Here is a 22256-nt window from a genome sequence, read left to right on the forward strand (position 1 = left end):
GGTTTTCATTAAATGCTGCACAAAAAATATATAGGAACACTAAAATAACACTTCTCTGTATTTGATTTACATTTATGTACATATTGTAGTAACCTACAATATACATTTATAAGGACTCCAATTTCATTTATGTTTATTATGCTTTTAAAATCGAAATCCACAAGTAACGTAATTGCAACAACTTTTCACTTCACTGTGTTTGTGTGGAAATGCCCAGTGCAGTAACCATAATTACTATGAAGTAGACCTAAAATGCAAATACATTTTCTGGCTTGGGAACTTTATTCCAATTGAAATAGCATGCATCAAAAGGTCAGTCTATATCTATTATTGCTTTTCATCCACGCATAGTTGCAATTATCCAATACTATCCACTCTGTTACCAATTATTCCTATAGATGTCAGCACTATAAAATAAGTCCTTTAATTGAAACATAGAAGTAGATAAATGTATACACCCTAAGATCTGATGCGCTATGACTATTTCATTTTAATTCATTTTTTTATTATCTATCTTTGATTTTATTTTTTATTTAAATTTTAGTTTTATCAATTACTATAACCCATTATGATTTTGCTGATTATGATTATTATTATTATGATTATGATTATGATTACTATGATGATTATTATTATCCTTTATGATTTTTAGGGTTCTCTAGAAATATCATAACATATATACATTTTCACTTTGTTGCGTTTTTGCTTTTATGTCTCGTTTTCATATATACAGTATGTTTTATTGTGTATCTCTCTCATGCTTGTCCAATAGCTCCGAAGAAGGGGGAGTGCTTTCCACCGAAACATGTTGGCTTTTATGTACTTTTACTTTAAATCTGCATTCGTTTGGAATGGTTGATACTTCCTACTTCTCCAAATCTAAAATGTAAAAGGTAACATACATGCAACGACTGGCTCCAAACATTGGAGGCCGCTCCAGATGACGTCTGCATGACGAAATGCGCAGGGCGGAGTTCTCGTACGTCAAACGTCACTTCCGGTTTTGAAGAGTTGAGCTGTGGAATGCGGAAGAATCCCGGCGTCTCGTACTGAATGTGATCAGCCTGAATTGTGAGTCATATACACTTGCTTTCACATATTATTATATACTACACCATGGGGATTCTCGTCTGTTTGAGCACCTAAATCGTGTAAACATCTGTTGGAGGCCCACCTGAGCCTGCTCATTTCAGACACTAAGAACCCCCTGATTATTCATTCCTTTTGTGGAGATTACCATACAGCAACAACCAAATACCCTGTTAATAAGGGTGTGAAGGGTGAGTGCAATACTTAGTGGGCTTCATGGGTATAGGCACTAGACTCACCAGCATCATCCACTAAAGTAGACTTTTGAATTTTGTCACTGGCACTTTCTTTCTTCTCTTTTTTTTTTCACTCAAAAGGTTGGATCTATTTATTCATTTGGATAGGTCATTTCTCATATGCACATTGTCCCCTTATAAATAATGAGATAAAAATTAATCGATTTTTAATAACATTGATATTTATTTATTTTCCCACTGAAATAATCACTATTAAGCACCGCGTCAAATATTAAATTTGTATTACACTTTGTGCACCTTTGATTTATTTATAGTGCATATTATAATATTATTTTGGGCACTGAGCACTTTTTAGGGGGCTTTGCCATTAAGCCCAGTCAACGTTTCTTTTTGACACATGCACTTCACTCACTATCAGCATACCGTTTATACATTTATTTATTTATTATATGTTGAATCTTTTTCATGATGGAGATGGTTTTATAAGTTTTTTGCACATACAACTTTTAAACAGGTAGCGCCCTTCCCAAACTTTTTCTTCCTTTTTTCACATTTGTACCCTTGTTTCCCAGGGGTAGGTTGGTGGCAGCTCACACCTGCATATATATAATTATTCTTATTCCATATACTGGAATATATATGCTGGTCATCTCTGCTTTTTTATTGGATATACAATTGTATAAAATAATTGGTTCCCTAGAACTTCATGGTCTAAGCACTCTTTATCGTGATCTTAATTAGCCCTGCTCCCTAATTTTTGTCCACCCCCCTGGATTTATTAGGAGGAGAACCCCTGATTACATAAATCTGCTGTAATGCACCTGCAAAGTTAAAGATCAACTCCATAAATTGGAAAATATCTACCTTTGCACTGGGATTACCTTGCAACGCAAAGGTTAAATGCTCTTTATGCCTAGGGGTGCTGGAATAAGGAGAAATATTTCCTAAATATGTGCTCCAGCAGGTTCCTTCAGTGGTGTAATCGCTCCCCTACAGGTTCCTCCAGTGGTGTGACTGATCCTCCTCTCTAGGGAACTCCTGATCCTGGTCTCATGCTCTCCACCACCATGTAAAATACAGGGCTAAAAGCCCTGCATTGTATGTGATGATGCTGAGGGATTGCCCATGATTGCCAGACAGACATTTGCCTTATTTCCCACTCTAGCTGACTCTGGTACTATCCTCTTCTCTCTTGTTCTGTGGGTGGGGATTGATGAATGTTATATTGTATGGCAATTTTTCAAAAGGACTTTTGGACAGTGGATCTACCTTATCCTACTTTCCTTGATGGGGGTCTGACCACAGAACAGGCACTATATAGTAGCTGGAGAAAATCAAAGAAACACTGACAGCTTTTTTTTAACTTTGAGCTTCCAGTGGAGAACAGGTAGGAACATCTGCTAAATTCTAAAACTGTGGCAGTTTACACAGGTATCTCTGTTGTTGGGTATTTTATCCTGCTAGTCTGTGACATGTCCACAGCATGTACAACATTTACAAGAGATGTGATCCATTCTACAACCTGTAGAGTATTTAGCAGCCTCTGCTTTTACTCATTAAGTTTTGTCTAATGAAACTGCAAAACACACTGAAAGGATGGGTGTCCAATTGTCAAGGACAATCATCACACTGAGAATTAATTTTGGATATTTCGAAGGCTGCGATTCTTGGAAACGTAAGTGGGTGAGAACTGTGTGAGCGTGCACTATTAGGCCAACTAGAGCTACAAACCCTTGCATATACATAATACAGCTAAACTTGTTGAAAACACTATAGTTCCACTTTAATTGTCTTTGACTATGCCTTTTGGAAGCAGCTGGCTAAGCAGTTGCAACTGGTAGTATTTTTGTAACAAAAATGATGATAACCATTTGGATTAGTAGGTATTATGGTACCCACAAAGACTGTCATGTTCATTTGTGACTTTAAACAAATGCCTCGCACACACGATGAGAATATATGATCATCTGTTTTTTTTTTTGCATGCAAGTCTCATAACGAAAACAAATAGGTTACTATTCTATAGAGTTACTAAGATTCTTGTAAGACCGAATACCATGGCCTGTGATGATGTAATGTAATGTATTGCATTTTAATGTATTCTTAGATTTCTGAGCATGCATGGTCTTGTTCATTGAATTTCTTATGGACAAATACTGTACTGATTAAACAAAAAGTGTTTGTTCTGTTATCAGATGTGAAATATTTTCATGTTGGCCCTTTGGATAATTTTGCATGAACTGTCGTGATCGGAATTCAAAAGCTGTGTACTTACGATCAGATTATCAGACGATTGCCCCGAAAGCCGTATTTTTCATCCGATTTTCTCATTGTGTGTACTAGGCACTAGTGTACAGTGTTTGTATTTTTTATTTGTAGAAATACAATATAAGGCAGTGTATACAAAAATATATATAGTAAAGAAAATTCTAGTAACAGAGACTAGAGCGCCATAATAGTTCTGGGTATATATAAAAAAATAAATAAATAGGTTGATATGTTTTTTTCTGATGCTTTGTACCTGTGGTTAGTAGATATACAACATGCATGTTCCTAAAGACAAACATACAGGCTACACCAACGACATAGTATTCACAAAGCATTGTGTTTTATAAAGGGAGATGTGAGTCACCTGCCCCATCCCCATTCTAAGCCGTATTCTAACTACCCTGTAGCGGAAAAGATGCTTATACTTACCTTTTCCTTAGGTACTCCTGTCTGGGCTGGAAGCAGTTTAAGATTTTTGACAGGACTTCTACTTTATGGCTGAAATCCATGTGAATCCTAACAATGAGCATCTTTTATTTGGTCACATGGATCCAAATTTGATGCATCTATGGCTGTTCCTGCTCTAAAGAATAACTTCTGGCAAAAGGGAATGTTGGAAAACTTTTGTAGATTAGGATCAGAGTATTCGGTTTTAATATGCTTATTAAAGTTTTACAACCATAACAAAGAAACGGATCATTCTCAAAATCACAAATCTGTGTAGTGGTCCCGCAACACAAGCAAAGAATATGTTCAGTATCAGCATACCGATAAGGCACAAGCGGTAGGTGACACAAATATCCTCATCTCGAATTGATGAGAAGATCAAGTAGTATTATCAAAGTAATATAATTCAAACTCATGAGTGGGATATCCCAATGTTATGTAATGGTATACCCCCCATTCTGTAATAATGAATTGGTGTCCACAAATTCGGTATCGATATCACAATCTCAAACAGATGATGGGGGTTCTGTTTTATCCATGAGTGAGAATGAGAAAATGAAAAGGAGAACAAAATGGAAACGAAAAACCTGGACCGGTCCAAAGACCATCCTAGCTGCCACCACACCGTTCTCATGTAGGAATTTGATGGTAAGTATCTAGGGGTTCTAAACTCTCCCAATACTCAATGACGTGTCTTTCAGAATGCTATCCATCTTTTCGTTGATCATTATCTGTGTCAAATTGCATTACATCACCTCCTACCACTGGACTTTACCAGGCGGTCACTTTTGTGATTTTGGCCACTAGGAGCATAGAGTATATTAGGATTTTAATGTGTCTGGAAACCCCATCAATGGGTTCATTAGGAAGGGCAACCGTGGGATCTTTAAAAATATTTATCATGGTCACTGGGAAAATCAATGCATGCATACAAAATTGTTGGACCTTGGCACATGTCCACCACATATGATACAGGGTTCCCACCCGCCCACAGCCCCGAAAGCAAAGCAAAGAAGATGTTGGATACATCTTAACCACTTAAGCCCCGGAAGATTTTACCCCCTTCCTGACCAGAGCCTATTTTGTGATTCGACACTGCGTGACTTTAATGGACAATTGCGGGGTCGTGCGACACTGTACCTAAACGAATTTGACGTCCTTTTTTTTCCCACAAACAGAGCTTTCTTTTGGTGGTATTTGATCACCTGTGCGATTTTTTGATCATGCGCTATAAACAAAAAAATAGCGTCAATTTTGCAAAAATAACAATATTTTTCACATTTTTTAATATGAAATTCCCCCCCCAAAAATGTAAAAATCAAAATGTTTTAACATTTTAGGGCAATTTTTTTTTTTTCCATATGTTTGGTAAAAAAAAAAATCGCAAAAAGTGTATTTTGATTGGTTTGCGCAAAAGTTATTGCGTTTACTAACAAAGGGAAAGATTTTTGTCATTTTTGTTGTTTTTTTTTTTTTTTAACGCGTAATGGCGGCGATCTGCGATTTTTTTTGCGGGACTGCGACATTGCGGCGGACAGATCGAACCCCTGACTGACATTTTTGACACTTTTGGGGTTACCAGTGACATCACTACAGTAATCAGTGCTATACATATGCACTGTTACTGTAAAAATGACACTGACAGTGAAGGAGTTAACTTTATTGGAGAGGGAGGGGTTAAGTGTGTCCCTAGGGGCGTGTTTCTAACTGTGATTGGCTGTGGCTACTAATGTAAGAACAGAGATCAACGGTCCTACATAGTAGAACCGTGTGATCTCCATTCTTACACAGGGAAGAATGACAGGCGGCTTTGTTTACATTAGTCGCCTGCCTGTCTTCCGGTGTAATGGAAGATCGCGAGTGCCCAGCGGACATCGAGAGCCTAGAGCCTCACAGGCTAGCGACGTAGCCCTACGCCACTTTGCCTGTGAGGGGCTGACTGCCGACGTAAATCGTCGTGCGGCGGTCGGCAAGCGGCTAGAGAGGTGTTTGGGGACCAGATACCATTGAGAGAGTAACAATTAAAAAGTGGCAGCACTCCTTTTGAATATAATTTTGCAACAATAAGATAGTACCTTGTAGCTGGCCTCAAAAAAGATGACATTCATGAAACCCCTATACAGTATGTTCTGAGGGACCAGGCCCTCCATTCTTCTTAAGCTAATCTGCTCCCAGGTCTCGTTCCTGCCAAGAATATGAGCTAGCTTAGCATTCGTGAAAAGGTTGTAACAAATGAAAAACATCAATTACAAAGTGCGCTAAAAATTATGGAACACAAATGTTCACAAAAAATGGTGATTGCTGATGTTCAGCTAAAAACAAAGCCTATATTCCAAATGGTGAGACTGTGCAAAGGTCTTGAAAATCCAAAGAATATAGTGGGGTTGGGGAGTGATGGAGGGTAAGGGTAGCCTCTTCCCAAACGGTGATCCAGACAGTGCTCTAATGTACACGTGATGCACCCAGTGTTAAGAAGGGACTCTTACCAGATGATGGAGAGATGCAAACATATAATGTATAACCCTGGAGTCCGTTAAGGTCAGCTTGTAGGAGACAATTCACAAGAGGAATGAAGCGACCATCTGCTTCCAAAATGTGGGGATCTAGAGGCTTCCACTCAAGGGGATATCGCCACCAAGAACATGCCCAAGGAAGAGAAGGGGACTATAGTGCATTACCTCACTTTATTGAACCAATAAGATAGAGTAACACTTACATTTTCAGGAGAAAAAACAGCATATGTATATATTTGATCGAGGACCTCTGCAGTAAGTCCGGGATCAATGGCAACACGGCTAGCTCCCCCCGACGCGTTTCCACTAACAAGTCGGCTTCTGGGAGACAGCTCTGTGTTTTCAGAAGTATGTTTTAGAATAGATTTGAGTCAATTGGGTCATCAGTGCTGCCCTATAATATTTTTTTAAGATCTGGGACTTCCAACCCTCCGGACCCGAGCCAGTCTGTGGCCCCTGGGACCCCAATCAAACTTTAGCAATCTGGCTTAAAATTGATGAAGCTCCGTAGACAGGATTGTTACCAGCAAGATGCAAAAATAATATAACATTTTAGGTAACTGAACCATTTTAATGGAGATAATTCTACCCATCCAGGATAAAGCATAGGAAAACCACATCTTCACTTCCAGTAATAACTGTTCAAAAAGATGCAAATTATTAGCTTTGTATAGGGATGCTATAGAGGGGTAGTGATGTACCGAACGGTTCGCCGTCGAACTTCGTACGTTCGCGTTCGCCGCTGCGGGCGAACATATGCGATGTTCGGTCCGCCTCCTATACATCATCGAGGCAAACTTCGACCCTGAACATCACAGTCAGCAGACACATTCCAGGCCAATCAGCATACCTCCCTCCCACCTCCTATAAATAAGCAAGGGCAGCATCCATCTTAGATCATTTCTGTGTTACTGAGAGCAGGGAAAGTGCTGGTGCTGCTGCTGCTGTTATAGCTAGGGACAGTTCCCGGTCTTGTTAGCCAGTGTTCTTGGTACACTCCTGCTGTAAGGACAGCACCCCAAAAAGCCCTTCCTAGGGCTGGTATTTGAGGTTTTTTTTGGATACATATATATATATATATATATATATATATATATATATATATCTATTGTCCCCAAAAGCCCTTTTGAGGGCTGGTATTTGAGTATTTTATATATATATATATATATATATATATATATATATATATATATATATATCTTCTATTGTGCACTGCAGTTACCTGCCCGCTGTGTGTGAGAGGCCACAGACCCAACACAGACTGTACTGTGTGCACACCACACTCATTTCGGGTGGCACAGGCACAGTACCTTGCATTTTAAAAAATATTTTTTTTTTCCTCTGTCATAATTGCAGTGAGTGCTGTGTCAGGTCCACAGAGTGTACTGTACCCACTGCAGTGCGCTGCCCACCACTGATATATATACGGTGGCACAGCATCTTGTTGCAATTGCAAATTGAAAAAAAAAATATTTTTTATTATTGCAGTTGCCTGGGCTGCCAGTGACTGTCAGGTCCACAGAGTGTACTGTGCCCACTGCAGTGCCACTGCGTGCCCACCCACCACTGATATATATACGGTGGCACAGCAGCTTGCAAATTAAAAATATATATATATTTTTATAATTGCAGTTGCCTGGGTGCCAGTGTGACTGTCAGGTCCACAGAGTGTACTGTGCCCACTGCAGTGCCACTCCGTGCCCACCCACCACTGATATATACGGTGGCACAGCAGCTTGCAAATTAAAAAAATATATATTTTTTTTATAATTGCAGTTGCCTGGGTGCCAGTGTGACTGTCAGGTCCACAGAGTGTACTGTGCCCACTGCAGTGCCACTCCGTGCCCACCGACCACTGATATATACGGTGGCACAGCAGCTTGCAAATTAAAAATATATATATATTTTTTTATAATTGCAGTTGCCTGGGTGCCAGTGTGACTGTCAGGTCCACAGAGTGTACTGTGCCCACTGCGTGCCCACCCACCACTGATATATACGGTGGCACAGCAGCTTGCAAATTAAATATATATATATTTTTTTATAATTGCAGTTGCCTGGGCTGCCAGTGACTGTCAGGTCCACAGAGTGTACTGTGCCCACTGCAGTGCCACTGCGTGCCCACCCACCACTGATATATACGGTGGCACAGCAGCTTGCAAATTAAATATATATATTTTTTTATATTTGCAGTTGCCTGGGCTGCCAGTGACTGTCAGGTCCACAGAGTGTACTGTGCCCACTGCAGTGCCACTGTGTGCCCACCCACCACTGATATATACGGTGGCACAGCAGCTTGCAAATTAAATATATATATTTTTTTATAATTGCAGTTGCCTGGGCTGCCAGTGACTGTCAGGTCCACAGAGTGTACTGTACCCACTGCCCAACACTCCTATAGGGTGGCACAGCACCTTGCACTCATAGTACAACACATTAAAAAAAAAATGACAGGCAGAGGCAGGCCACCCCGCAAGGGCCGTCGTGGTCGTGGTGCTGTGATTTCCTTTGGCCCTAGAATAATGCCCAGTGTTCAGAGGCCACAGACCCTGAACTCAAAAAATTCTGAGGACATAGTTGACTGGCTTACACAGGACACCCAATCGTCTACAGCTTCCGCTCGGAACCCTAATGCACCATCCTCCTCTAGCTCAGCTTCGGGCACCTCTCAAGTTACCTCTCGTCTGCCCGCCGGCACCACCACCAACACTAGCACCACAGCCGCTTCACTTGATCTGTCAGAGGAGTTATTTACACATGAGTTGGAAGATATAAGTGATTCGCAACCATTAGTGCCAGAGGATGTAGATAACGGGGATATGTCTCAGTCAGGCAGCATTATACACATGGACGTACATTGTGATGATGATGATGTTGTACCTGCTGCTGCTGCCTTTGCTGAGTTGTCAAGTGAAGCGGCTGATGATGACGATGTGTCCGTGGATGTCACCTGGGTGCCTGCTCGAAGAAGAGCAGAAGAAGAGGGGGAAAGTTCAGATGGGGAGACAGAGAGGAGGAGGAGACGACGAGTTGGAAGCAGGGGGAGGTCATCGCAAGGAGCTAGTGGCACAGTCAGACAGCATGATGTAGATTCGGCACCCGGGGTCAGCCAGACAGCACGCCAAGCAACGCAAGCTGTTGCCACCACCAGAATGCCGTCATTGGAAAGCTCAGCAGTGTGGCATTTTTTTTGTGTGTCTGCCTCTGATATCAGCGATGCCATTTGTAACCTGTGCCAAAAGAAACTGAGTCGTGGGAAGTCCAACACCCACCTAGGTACAACTGCTTTGCGAAGGCACATGATCTCACATCACAAACGCCTATGGGATCAACACATGAGTAAAAGCAGCACACAAACTCAAAGCCACCATCCTCCTCCTGGTCCAGCATCTTCAGCCACGTCAACCACTGCTGTCCTCCTTGCCCCCTATCAACAACCCACCCCTCCGCCTCTCACCTTCAGCAGTTCCTGCTCATCTGCCCACAGTCAGGTGTCTGTCAAGGAAATGTTTGAGCGTAAGAAGCCAATCTCACAGAATCACCCCTTTGCCCGGCGTCTGACAGCTGGCTTGTCGGAACTCTTAGCCCGCCAGCTTTTACCATACAAGCTGGTGGAGTCTGAGGCCTTCAAAAAATGTGTCGCTATTGGGACACCGCAGTGGAAGGTATCCGGCTGAAATTATTTTTCACAAAAGGCAATCCCCAACCTGTACTCTATTGTGGAAAAGGAAGTCATGTCATGTCTGGCACACAGTGTTGGGGCAAGGGTCCATCTGACCACTGATAGCTGGTCTGCAAAGCACGGTCAGGGCAGGTATATCACTTACACTGCGCATTGGGTAAATCTGCTGGCGGCTGCCAAGCATGGAATGCGTGGCTCTGCTGCAGAGGAGTTGGTGACACCGCCACGACTTGCAGGCAGGCCTGCTGCCACCTCCTCTACTCCTACTCCATCCTCTTTGCTAACCTCCTCCGCTGAGTCCTCTTCTGCTGTTTCGTCTTGCTCCACACCAACTGCACCCCCCCAGCTCCCCAGGGGCTATTCCACATGCCGGATACGACAGTGTCACGCTGTCTTGGGGTTGACTTGCCTGAAAGCAGAGAGTCACACCGGACCAGCACTACTGTCCGCCCTGAACGCACAGGTGGATCAGTGGCTGACCCCGCACCAACTGGAGATCGGCAAAGTGGTGTGTGACAACAGAAGCAATTTGTTGGCGGCATTGAATTTGGGCAAGTTGACACATGTGCCGTGCATGGCACATGTGTTGAATCTGATTGTACAATGCTTTGTGCAGAAGTACCCAGGCTTACAGGACGTCCTCAAGCAGGCCAGGAAGGTGTGTGGCCATTTCAGGCGTTCCTACACGGCCATTGCGCACTTTTCAGATATTCAGCGGCGAAACAACATGCCTGTGAGGCGCTTGATTTGCGACAGCCCGACACGTTGGAATTCAACGCTGCTAATGTTCGACCGCCTGCTCCAACAAGAAAAAGCGGTCAACGAGTATTTGTATGACCGGGGTGCTAGGACAGCCTCTGCGGAGCTGGGTATTTTTTTGCCAGGTTACTGGACGCTCATGCGCAATTCCTGTAGGCTCATGCGTCCTTTTGAGGAGGTGACAAAGCTAGTCAGTCGCACCGAAGGCACCATCAGCGACATCATCCCATATGTTTTCTTCCTGGAGCGTGCCCTGCGAAGAGTGCTGGATCAGGCCGTAGATGAGCGTGAAGAGGAAGAGGAAGAGTTGTGGTCACCATCACCACCACCAGAAACAGCCTTACCATCGCTTGCTGGACCTGCAGCAACACTGGAAGAGGAGTCTGAGGAAGAGGAGTCAGAGGAGGAATGTGGCTTTGAGGAGGAGGAACACCAACCACAGCAGGCATCCCAGGGTGCTCGTTGTCACCTATCTGGTACCCGTGGTGTTGTACGTGGCTGGGGGGAAGAACACACCTTCAATGACATCAGTGAGGACGAGGAATTGGACATGAGTAGCTCGGCATCCAACCTTGTGCAAATGGGGTCTTTCATGCTGTCATGCCTGTTGAGGGACCCTCGTATAAAAAGGCTGAAGGAGAACGACCTGTACTGGGTGGCCACGCTACTAGACCCCCGGTATAAGCAGAAAGTCTCTGATATGTTACCTAATTAGCGGCAGTCGCAAAGGATGCAGCAGCTACAAAATAAGTTGAAAAGTATGCTTCACACAGCATATAAGGGTGATGTCACAGCACAACGGGAATCCAACAGGGGAAGAGGTGAAAGTAATCCTCCTCCTACCACCACAACCACGCCGGCAAGGACAGGACGCTTTACAGACGTCTTGTTGATGGAGGACATGCAGAGCTTTTTTAGTCCTACGCATCGCCACAGCCCTTCGGGGTCCACCCTCAGAGAACGACTCGACCGACAGGTAGCAGACTACCTTGCCTTAACTGCAGATATCGACACTCTGAGGAGCGATGAACCCCTTGACTACTGGGTGTGCAGGCTTGACCTGTGGCCTGAGCTATCCCAATTTGCCATTGAACTTCTGGCCTGCCCCGCTTCAAGTGTCTTGATTACCTCACCTTTATTAAGATGAATGAGGCATGGATCCTGAAGGGGCTGACAGTGGGGGATGCATTTGACTAAAAAAGGCCTGATGAGATGCCTTGGGCTAAAAATGGTCCACACACTGCTGTATTTAATCTCTTCATGCCAGATAACTTACGTGACGTCTCCGCCACCAACTACGGTTCAAGCCGCAATGTTTTAGTGCACTTTCTGCCTTGAAAACCTCAATTTTTCCGGCCGCTGCTACAGCAGCGGCTGCAACAATACCTACTTTTTCATGCATGTGTACATGCCTAATTTTTCTGGCCTGTGGTGCTACACTACACGGTGGCTGCAAAAAAAAAAAAAAAAAAAGGCACATACATGTGTCAATTCCCCTTCGTGATCGTTACCTTGTTGTGGTGAAGGGGCTTGCGTATCACAATGAAGCGATCACCTCTAGGAGTGTGTTGGCAATGTTGGCACACCCCAGATGATAAGGTCGTTGCTTCATTGTGAACAGACCAAAAGCGATCAGCGTGATAATTTTTCATAGAAAAAACATTAATTTTCTTTAATTTAAAAAAAGAGGACAGCCTCTGCGGAGCTGGGTATTTTTTGGCCGCGTTACTAAAAGCTCATGCACAATGGCTGTAGGCTCATGCGTCCTTTTGCGGAGGTGACAAATCTGGTCGGTCGAACCCAAGGTAACATCATCGACCTCATCCCATATGCGTTTTTTCTGGAGCGTGCCCTGCGAAGAGTGCTGGATCAGGCCGTAGATGAGCATGAAGAGGAAGAGTTGTGGTCCCCATCACCACCAGAAGCAGCATAGTCGTTATCGATTGCTGGACCTGTGGCAACGCAGAGAGAGGAGTCTGAAGAAGAGAAGTCAGAGGAGGAAGGTGGCTTTGAGGAGGTGGAAGACCAACCACAGCAGGCGTCCCAGGGGGCTTGTTGCCACCTTTCGGGGACCCTTGGTGTTGTACGTGGCTGGCTGGGTGGAGGAAGAGACCTTCAATGATGTCAGTGAGGACAAGGAACGGGACATGGCTAGGTTAGGCTAACACTAAACTGAACCCTAACCCTCTAACCATAACCCTAACCCTCTAACCCTAACCCTCTAAGCCTAGCCATAAAAATAACCCTAACCCTAAACCTAACCCTAGCCCTAACCCTAATTCGTAATTTTTTTCTGGTTCCGGACATGCTACAGAGCTGAAACTTCACAGGTACACTTTTTAGACCCCCACAGACGCTAAATTCAAAGAAATTTTTATTTTTTTTTTATTTTTTTATTTTATTTTTTAATTTTTCCAATAATTGGCTCTCTATGAAAAAATGAAAATTGTTAAGAACTTTTTTTGTGTGATTCAGTGTCTGGGGGTCTAAAAAAATGGATTTTTGTAAGAACTTACCGTAAAATCCTTTTCTCTTAAGCTCATTGACAGACGTAGTCTTCTTGATTCTCAAGAGCTGGGTTATGTTGTCTCCGCAGGAGTAGGACTAGGCAGAATGACAAAACGTTCTGGCTCCACCCTAGGGGCAGTCCCTGAGGGTATATCCTCCCTCTCTCTGCTACAGGGAATCAGTTCTGTTTAAAGCAGTACAGAGAATTTAACCCAACCCAACTCAATGATAGAGGGGCGGGTACTACGTCTGTCAATGAGCTTAAGAGAAAAGGATTTTACGGTAAGTTCTTACAAAAATCCATTTTTCTCTATCGCTCATTGACAGACGTAGTCTTCTTGATTCTCAAGAGCTGGGACATCCAGAAGCAGTGCCACAAATGAGGGGTGGGATTGACAAAATCAAATCCAATCTAGAAGGCCCAACCGGTGCCAAACTAGAAGTTTTAAAGGCTCATTATAAACAAAGAATGAGGCTAAAGAAAAAATTTTCCAACGGAAAAAAACCCTCGAGGTAGACCACTGGTCTCCTCAAATTGCGGCCTGCAAAACCTTGCGGCCAAATGAGGCATCAGACGATGCCATTACATCAACTTTATAATGTTTAGAGAAGGTATGCACCGACGACCAGGTAGCCGCCTTGCACACCTGGACCACTGACGCCTGATGGCGAAAGGCCCATGACGCACTAAGTGCCCGAGTGGAGTGCGCCTTAACAGGGAACGGGGGCTCCCGACCCTTAATAGAATAAGCCTGCACTACCGTCTGTCTGATCCATCTGGAAATGGTCGCGGCAGATGCAGGCAACCCCTTTTTGGGTCCATCTGGGATCACAAAAAGTGAATCCGTCTTGCGAAACGAGTCTGTCGTTTTCAAGTATACCCTGATCGCCCGGACCACATCCAAGGAGTGCAAAGCAAATTCCCGAGGATGACTGGGCTTAGGACACAGGGAAGGTAATACAATTTCTTCATTCAGATGAAATTCTGAAACCACTTTTGGTAGGAAGGATGGATTCGGACGAAGAAAAACCTTATCTCTATGAACCACCAGATATGGTGAACGACAAGATAATGCGGCCAGTTCTGACACCCTGCGTGCAGAAGTAATAGCCACCAAGAAGGCCACCTTCTGGGACAACGTGGGTAGAGGAATCTCCCTAATATCTTCAAAGGGAGGTTTCTGAAGAACCGACAACACTAAATTAAGATCCCAGGGGGGTAACGGCGCGTGCACTGGCGGAGCCAGATGTCGCACCCCCTGGATGAAATTCCGCACCAAGGAATGAGTAGCCAAAGGCTTCTGAAAGAAGATGGCTAATGCTGAGACTTGACCCTTGATAGTACTCAAGGCCAGTTTCTGCTCAACCCCTTGTTGCAGAAAAGCCAATATTCGACTAATCGAATAAGACCGAGGACGGAACCCCAAAGGTTCACACCATGCAATGTAGGACTTCCATGTGCGATGATAAATCTTTCTGGAAGTCGCTTTCCTTGCTTCAACTAGAGTAGGAATAACTGAAGCTGACAAACCTTTGTCCTTCAGCACCTGGGTCTCAATAGCCAGGCCGTTAAAGCCAGCGATCGTAAAGCAGGATGGAAGATCGGTCCCTGAGACAGTAGATCCTCCCTGAGAGGAAGTCTCCATGGGACGTCCGCCACCAGTCTGACCATGTCGGCGTACCAAGCTCGACGAGGCCAGTCCGGAGCTACCAGGATTACTGGGATTCCTTCCTCCTCTACCCTGCGAAGAAGTCTTGGCAGTAACGCGAGAGGAGGGAAGGCATATATTAGCTGGTATTGCCCCCACGGGGCGATCAGTGCGTCTGCGGTTTCTGCTAGAGGATCGCGGGAGCGAGCCACGAATCTCTGAACTTTCCTGTTGAATCGTGATGCCAACAGATCCACATCCGGGGTGCCCCACCGTAGGCACAACTGGTGGAAAACGTCTGGATGGAGGGACCATTCCCCCTGATCCAGGGTCTGACGGCTGAGATAATCTGCCTGCCAATTCTCCACCCCCGGAATGAACACCGCAGAGATTGCTGGAACAAATCGTTCCGCCCAGCGAAGAATGCAAGCCACTTCTTTGGCCGCTCGGACACTCTTGGTGCCCCCCTGATGATTGACATAAGCCACGGCCGTGGCATTGTCCGACTGGATCCGAACCGGGCTGCCCTGGAGCTGCTCGGTCCAGTGAATCAGACAAAGTCTGATCGCTCTCAGTTCCAATACATTTATCGGTAACCTGGATTCTTCCGGGGACCAAAGTCCCTGGACAGATAACTGACCAAGAATTCCTCCCCATCCGGATAGACTGGCATCCGTGGTCACTATCGTCCAATATATTGGCAGAAATGACTTTCCCTGGCTGAGCATTGGAGACCGAAGCCACCAAACCAGAGACTCTCTGGTCCGTTTGCTCAATCGTATCTGATTGTCCAGGGATTCCGGATTCCGATTCCATCTGAGAAGAATCTCTTGCTGAAGAATTCGGGTATGGGACTGGGCAAATGGGACTGCTTCGAATGAAGCCACCATCAACCCCAGAACCCTCATGCATGTCCGAAGGGAAGACCAGCTGTTGGACAGTAACAACTGGACTGCTGATTGAATCTTTCGAAGTTTCCCTACCGGAAGGAAAACTCTCGTCCTGACTGTGTCTAGAATTAGACCCAGATATTCGAGCCTCTGGGTGGGAACCAGAAATGACTTTTGCTGGTTCACCAGCCACCCGAATTCCTGTAAAGAAATCATAGTAATTTCTATGTTTTGTAACAAGGTCTGAGGAGACTCTGCATGAAGCAGAAGATCGTCTAGGTAACCTAGAATCGATATACCTCTTTGGCGCAGAAGTGCCAACATTGGGGCCAACACCTTTGTGAAGACCCGCGGAGCCGTGGCGAGACCGAAAGGTAACGCCACAAACCGATAGTGGTTCTCCTCTACGGAAAAGCGTAGAAAACGCTGATGTCCTGCGAAAATGGGAATGTGAAGATAGGCGTCCTTGATGTCTATGGACGCTAGGACATCCCCTGGATGCAGGAAGGCTGCTACCGTGCGAATGGACTCCATTCTGAATCTTCTTATGTTGACGAAAGAATTGAGTGCTCTTAAGTCCAGAATTGGACGCACTTTGCCCTCTTTCCTGGGTATTGTAAACAGGTTTGAATAAAACCCTTGAAACCGTTCTGTCCAAGGAACGTGGACTACCACTCCTTGTTGTAGTAAATCTGTGACTGCTCTCCGCAGATCTTCTAAACGATCTGCGGATAGACGGATATTGGAAGGGAAGAATCGCGCCGGTGGGAGAGATCGAAACTCGATCTTGTACCCTGACCTTATGACTTCGCAAACCCATTTGTCCGGGATTCTGGAAAGCCATGGATCCGGGAACCGGCGAAGACGTCCCCCCACCCCAGTTATGGGTGGGGGCGCACCTTCAGGCTTTGGATGGTTTATCTTCAGGTCTGGAGGGGGCGGGCTTTTGCTTGCCCGACCAACGACCCCTGACGCCTCCTGCAGGAGCTTTGGAGGACTTAGTTTTTTCACCCGCTGGACGAAAAAACCTCTTGTGAGCAGAAAAAGAAGGCCCTCGTCTTTGACGAGTTCCTCTACCTTTAAAATTTTGCGGTAAAAAGGTGCTTTTTCCACCGGTGAGATCCTTAATGATCTCATCTAAGTTGGCTCCAAATAGACGCTCTCCTGAAAAGGGGATATTAGCCAATGCTTTTTTGGAACCTTGGTCGGCTAACCAACCTTTTAGCCACAGTGTACGCCTGAGAACCACTGCTGAGACTGATGCTCGCACCATTAATGGAGTGGCGTCTAATGCCGCATCACATACAAACTGTAACCCCTGTATCATTTGTTCCAACAAATCTGATACCGCCTGAGGGACTTCTTCTAAGTCCCGGCGTAACCACTTGGTCCATTCAGTTACAGCCTGCGAAACCAGACCAATAGCAATTATTGGTCTGAAAGCTGATCCAATCAAGGAAAACATGGTGCGAGACATAGCTTCTATCTTGCGATCCACTGGATCTTTAAAAGACGGAGCGTCTTCTAAAGGAATAACCGTGGCTTTATTCAATCTAGCAATTGGTGAATCCACCACAGGTGGTTCTGTCCATTTCTTAATAAGGGTTTCCTCAAACGGATAACGCCTGTCAATGCGTTTAGAAATATTAAAAGTGCGTTTTGGCAGACGCCATTCTTCTTCGATTGGATTGCCAAAACATTTGGGCAATGGAAAAACCTTCGCCACTTTGATGCGCTTTTTAGTCCCAAAAGGGATCTCAGTTTCAGCTATTTCTGATGGAATACCCTGTAACCTTAAAGTCTCTTGAACAGATACAATGAGTGCGTTTACCAACGCTTCCTCTCGGGCTATGGCGGATGCCGAAACATCCTCCTCACTGTCTGAAGAGACAGGACCCGAGACACCAATACCAGATGAAGTACCTGCAACTGCAGAAATAGGCTCAGAGTCTGAATCCGAAGTTTCAGATAATAAGGGGTTAGGCGGGGGTCGCTTTCTTGCGCCCTGTCCCTGACAAGCCACTTCCACCCGGGACACAAAAGTTTCCATAATAGCTGACAAAGATTCAATTGTCAATGGGGTGCTGGAGGATCCCGCAGACCCCTCGAGGGGATCCGGAGGAGATACATGAGTGGCAGGGTCCATGTTAATACAGGACACCTTTGCCAGCAAAAACAAAAAAACTTTTTTTTTTTTTTTTTTTTTTTTGTGTGTCTCCCCCTAGCGCAATAGCGCCCCTCAGAGTACCTGCTTCTCGATCCCAGAGAGAGAGAGAGGGACCCCCAAGGCTCACCAACCAATGCAGTGCAGTTTCCAACAAACTGCAGTCAGCGTCTGTCTTACACAGACTGGAAGGAGCTGTTTGCTTTTTCCCGGGCAGAAGGCGTGGCTCCGCCCCCTGTGTACGCCTTCCGGCGTTCCCAGCCCTCCACGAGGTAGCTGGGCTCACAAAACATGGCCGCCCCCATAGAAGAGACATAAGACTCCAAAAACATGGCGGCCGGCGTGACCTGAGGACATACATGCATTCGGTCTACGGCAAAATGGCGGCGGACCGCCGATATCGTCTTCCCAGCACATCCACCTGCACTCTGCTAAGAGGTGACATATGGATCTACAGAGATACACTGCACATAAGGTAGGATTATACCTCCTATGTCTGCTGTAATGTTACAGTCTGCTGGGTAGAGTGTTAGCTCTTGAACCAAGTCCACTTCCCACAAACACATGCTGTATTACAAGGGGGACTTGTAAGTATCAGATATATACTGACCATATATGGAGGGGCCCATAATATATACTGCCTCATAATGAGGAAAAAGGGAACGTTTACTCACCATACCGAACCGACAGGCACCCTCTCTTCACAATACCCTCTCCACCGGGGTGGGGGTTTGTGGACGCCTCGACTCTCTGGTACCTGGCGTCCAAGCGAGCTTACTCGCAAAGTCAGTCCCTTTACTGGGACTCCGTCGCGGCCGACTCAGCGCACTGGTCTGCACGCGCTCTTAGGCAGAAACCGGGGTGACCACTGGATCTCAACATCCAGCCCGTCGCCCGGCCCCGCATACTTACTTGAATATGTCGCGGCCGACCAAGCGCAATGCCATGGTCTGCGCGCGCTCGTAGGCCGGCTGGGGTGACCACAAGTGTCGCCCAGTCCGGCATTTTTGCTTGAAGATCTCACAGGAAAAAAACACTGGAGAAAACTACCTAAAAAATGTCTTTTTCTTAAAGAAAAAAAGTCTTGCCAGGACCAAAAGATCCCAGCAAGGAACTTAGGTCCTTACTCCTGACTAGACAGAAAAAAACTGATTCCCTGTAGCAGAGAGAGGGAGGATATACCCTCAGGGACTGCCCCTAGGGTGGAGCCAGAACGTTTTGTCATTCTGCCTAGTCCTACTCCTGCGGAGACATCATAACCCAGCTCTTGAGAATCAAGAAGACTACGTCTGTCAATGAGCGATAGAGAAAGTGTACCTGTGAAGTTTCAGCTCTGTAGCATGTCCAGAACCAGAAAAAAAATTAGAATTAGGGTTAGGGCTAGGCTTAGGGTTAGGGCTAGGGTTAGGGTTATTTTTAGTGCTTAGGGTTAGACGGTTAGGGTTAGAGGCGTAGGGGTAGGGTTACTAACTCTAACCCTAAGTATCTCACCGTAACCCTAACCCTAGCCCCTAACACTAAACCTAACCCTACCTAACCCTTAAAGCCCAGTTCCTGTCCCATTTTGGTCGGTTCTGGTCTGTTTGCGGTTGTTTGCGGTGAGTTAAATGGGGAGTTTGGTCTGTCTCTGTGAAGCGGGCGTAACCCTTACACTACCTGATCGATACAACATCATACCTGATCGTATACACACACTGGATGTTTTAAAGCACGTTATTCCATACAATTTAGGAATGTTAGATGATTTATGCCCTTTATGGAATAAAACCCGACTCTGCGTCAACTACGTAATTTTCCATGGGAGTTTTGCCATGGATCCCCCTCCGGCATGCCACAGTCCAGGTGTTTGTCCCCTTGAAACAACTTTTCCATCACTATTGTGGCCAGAAAGAGTCCCTGTGGATTTTAAAATTCGCCTGCCTATTAAAGTCTATGGCGGATCGCAATGTTCACCGGTTCGTGAACATACGCTAATGTTCGCGTTCGCGAATGGCGAATTTTATGTTCGCGACATCACTATAGAGGGGGTAAATTTAATTCCATGATAAGGCAGTGAAGCCTTTTGCCAAATGAAATTATACTGATGTTTAGGGCTCTGAATGGCATCCCCCTCCAAGTTAACATTTAAAGCTTCAAATTCATCCCAATTAACCGTTAGGTTCAATATGCAGCCAAAATGTCACAACAGCTCCAGTAATGATGGAAAGGAAGTGTGTGGTGAGATAAGGAGAAGCAGTGTGTCATCTGCACATAACACACATTTATGTTGTTTGCAGGATCAGTGTATTCTGACAGCAGAGGAGTCCAGCTTTCAGAATACAGTGGTGCAGCAGTGAGGATTCATCCACCTTGTTTGTATAGGTGGGGGATATGGTTCAGCTAGAAGACAGAGATTATTGCTAGTGGCTATAGCAGCTGCTAGCGATAATCGCAAGAGAATCCAGCAGGCTGGTTGTACCCAAGTTGCCCATTAACGGTTCGAATTTCAGCTGGTTCCTACAGAACTGGCCAAGATTCAAACCATGTATGGCCGGCCTAAGTCCTTCTTGGTCTTGCCAGAAAACTTGTGAGCTAATAACTTTTTGTTTTCTCTACCTCTGTTGCAGTTTAATCAGTTAGCATTGTTCCCAGCTCATTCTGTGCACTTTAAAACACCTCAACCCTTTATTATTGAGAAGAGGAGGAGTGTTCTGTAGTCCTAAACCACTTCCTGCTTTAAACCACACTGATCCCTAATAGATACTCTACAGTACTGTAATTGAGCATTGTCATCCTAGGACAGAATCATTAGGTGAAAATAAAGGAAGAAAGCATAAAAAATAAAATGAATGCAGCCATTACATTTAAGGACTGGTAACCTGAAATATATTACATTTTTGCTTTTGGGTTTAGATGCTCTTTAAGTTATTGAGTTATGTAAATAGGTGGCTTTTTATCATCAGTTGAGCTAAACAGGACTGGGAAGCATGTTGGACATAATCAAAAGAACTGCTGTCTGAATATTAAAAAAAAATCATATTTATTACTTTAATATTACCTAAACTCTGCATTCACCTAAATCTGAACATCATAAATATTATTGACATAATATATTTGCATTTTCCTGTGAACAAATGTACATTTAGTAGAAATTAGCACCTTTCAGAATTCAGTTGAGCAGTGCTAAAGGTACTAACAAAACCGACAGTGTTAGGTTGTCTAATGGTTTAGGTGTTAATGAAAAATTCTATTTCTCAGGTCAGAGTGAGTGCAAAATTAAGAGGATTCCCTTTTTACTGGAAATACTGCTTTATGCCTTTTATGTAGTATGTTTTTTATTTAAAGTAGTATTAAACCCAGAACCAAAAAATGTAATATATTGCAGCTTACCAAATCCTTAGATGTGATGTCTCCTTTCGTTTTCTATATTAGACTTTATTAGCTGGTTGTTAAGGAGTGGTCCAGGAATCTGTCAACAACAAGCGATGACTCATCATCTGTAAGCTGGCTTCCAATCTGACAGCTGAATGTAAACCGAAATGCCGGCAAATACAAATTTAAAAAAAAAAACAATGTGGGGTCCCCCCAATCCATTTTAGGCTCTTTGGGTGTGGTATGGATTTTATGGGGAACCCCACACCCAAAAGAAATTGTGGGGTCCCTCAAAAATCCATACCAGACCCTTATCCAAGCTTGCAGCCTGGAAGGCCAAGAAAGAGGAGGGGGTATGTGCAAGCGCCCTTCCCTCCTGAACCATACCAGGCCATATGCCCTGAACATGGGGGGGTGCTTTGGGGCAGGGGGGCTCTTCCCCCCAAAGCACCTTGTCCCCATGTTGATGAGGACAAGGGCCTCTTCTCCACAACCCTTGCCTGGTGGTTGTGGGGCTGCAGGGGGTGACCTATGGAAATATGGAGGCCCCCTTTAACAAGGGGCCTCTAGGATCCACCCCCCATGTAAATGAGTATGGGGTACATTGTATCCCTACTCATTCACTAAAAAACTGTTAAAGTTAATAAAAACACCAGTTTTTAAGCCCTGTATTAAAAAACAAAAAATGTCCCCAGAAGTAGATCTGATGTCAATCACGATGAAGGCCAGCTGCTGACCC

General features: G+C 44.8%; 1 protein-coding gene across 1 annotated transcript in view; it reads right to left on the bottom strand.

Moving 5' to 3' along the window:
* Positions 1–22256, bottom strand: part of NPFFR2 (neuropeptide FF receptor 2) — an 88779-nt gene that overhangs the window by 35377 nt on the left and 31146 nt on the right. The gene's annotated exons all lie outside the window — the stretch shown is intronic.

Source organism: Pelophylax lessonae (genome assembly GCF_965119305.1).
Source record: "Pelophylax lessonae genome assembly, chromosome: 1".
Classification (NCBI taxonomy): Eukaryota; Metazoa; Chordata; class Amphibia; order Anura; family Ranidae; genus Pelophylax; species Pelophylax lessonae.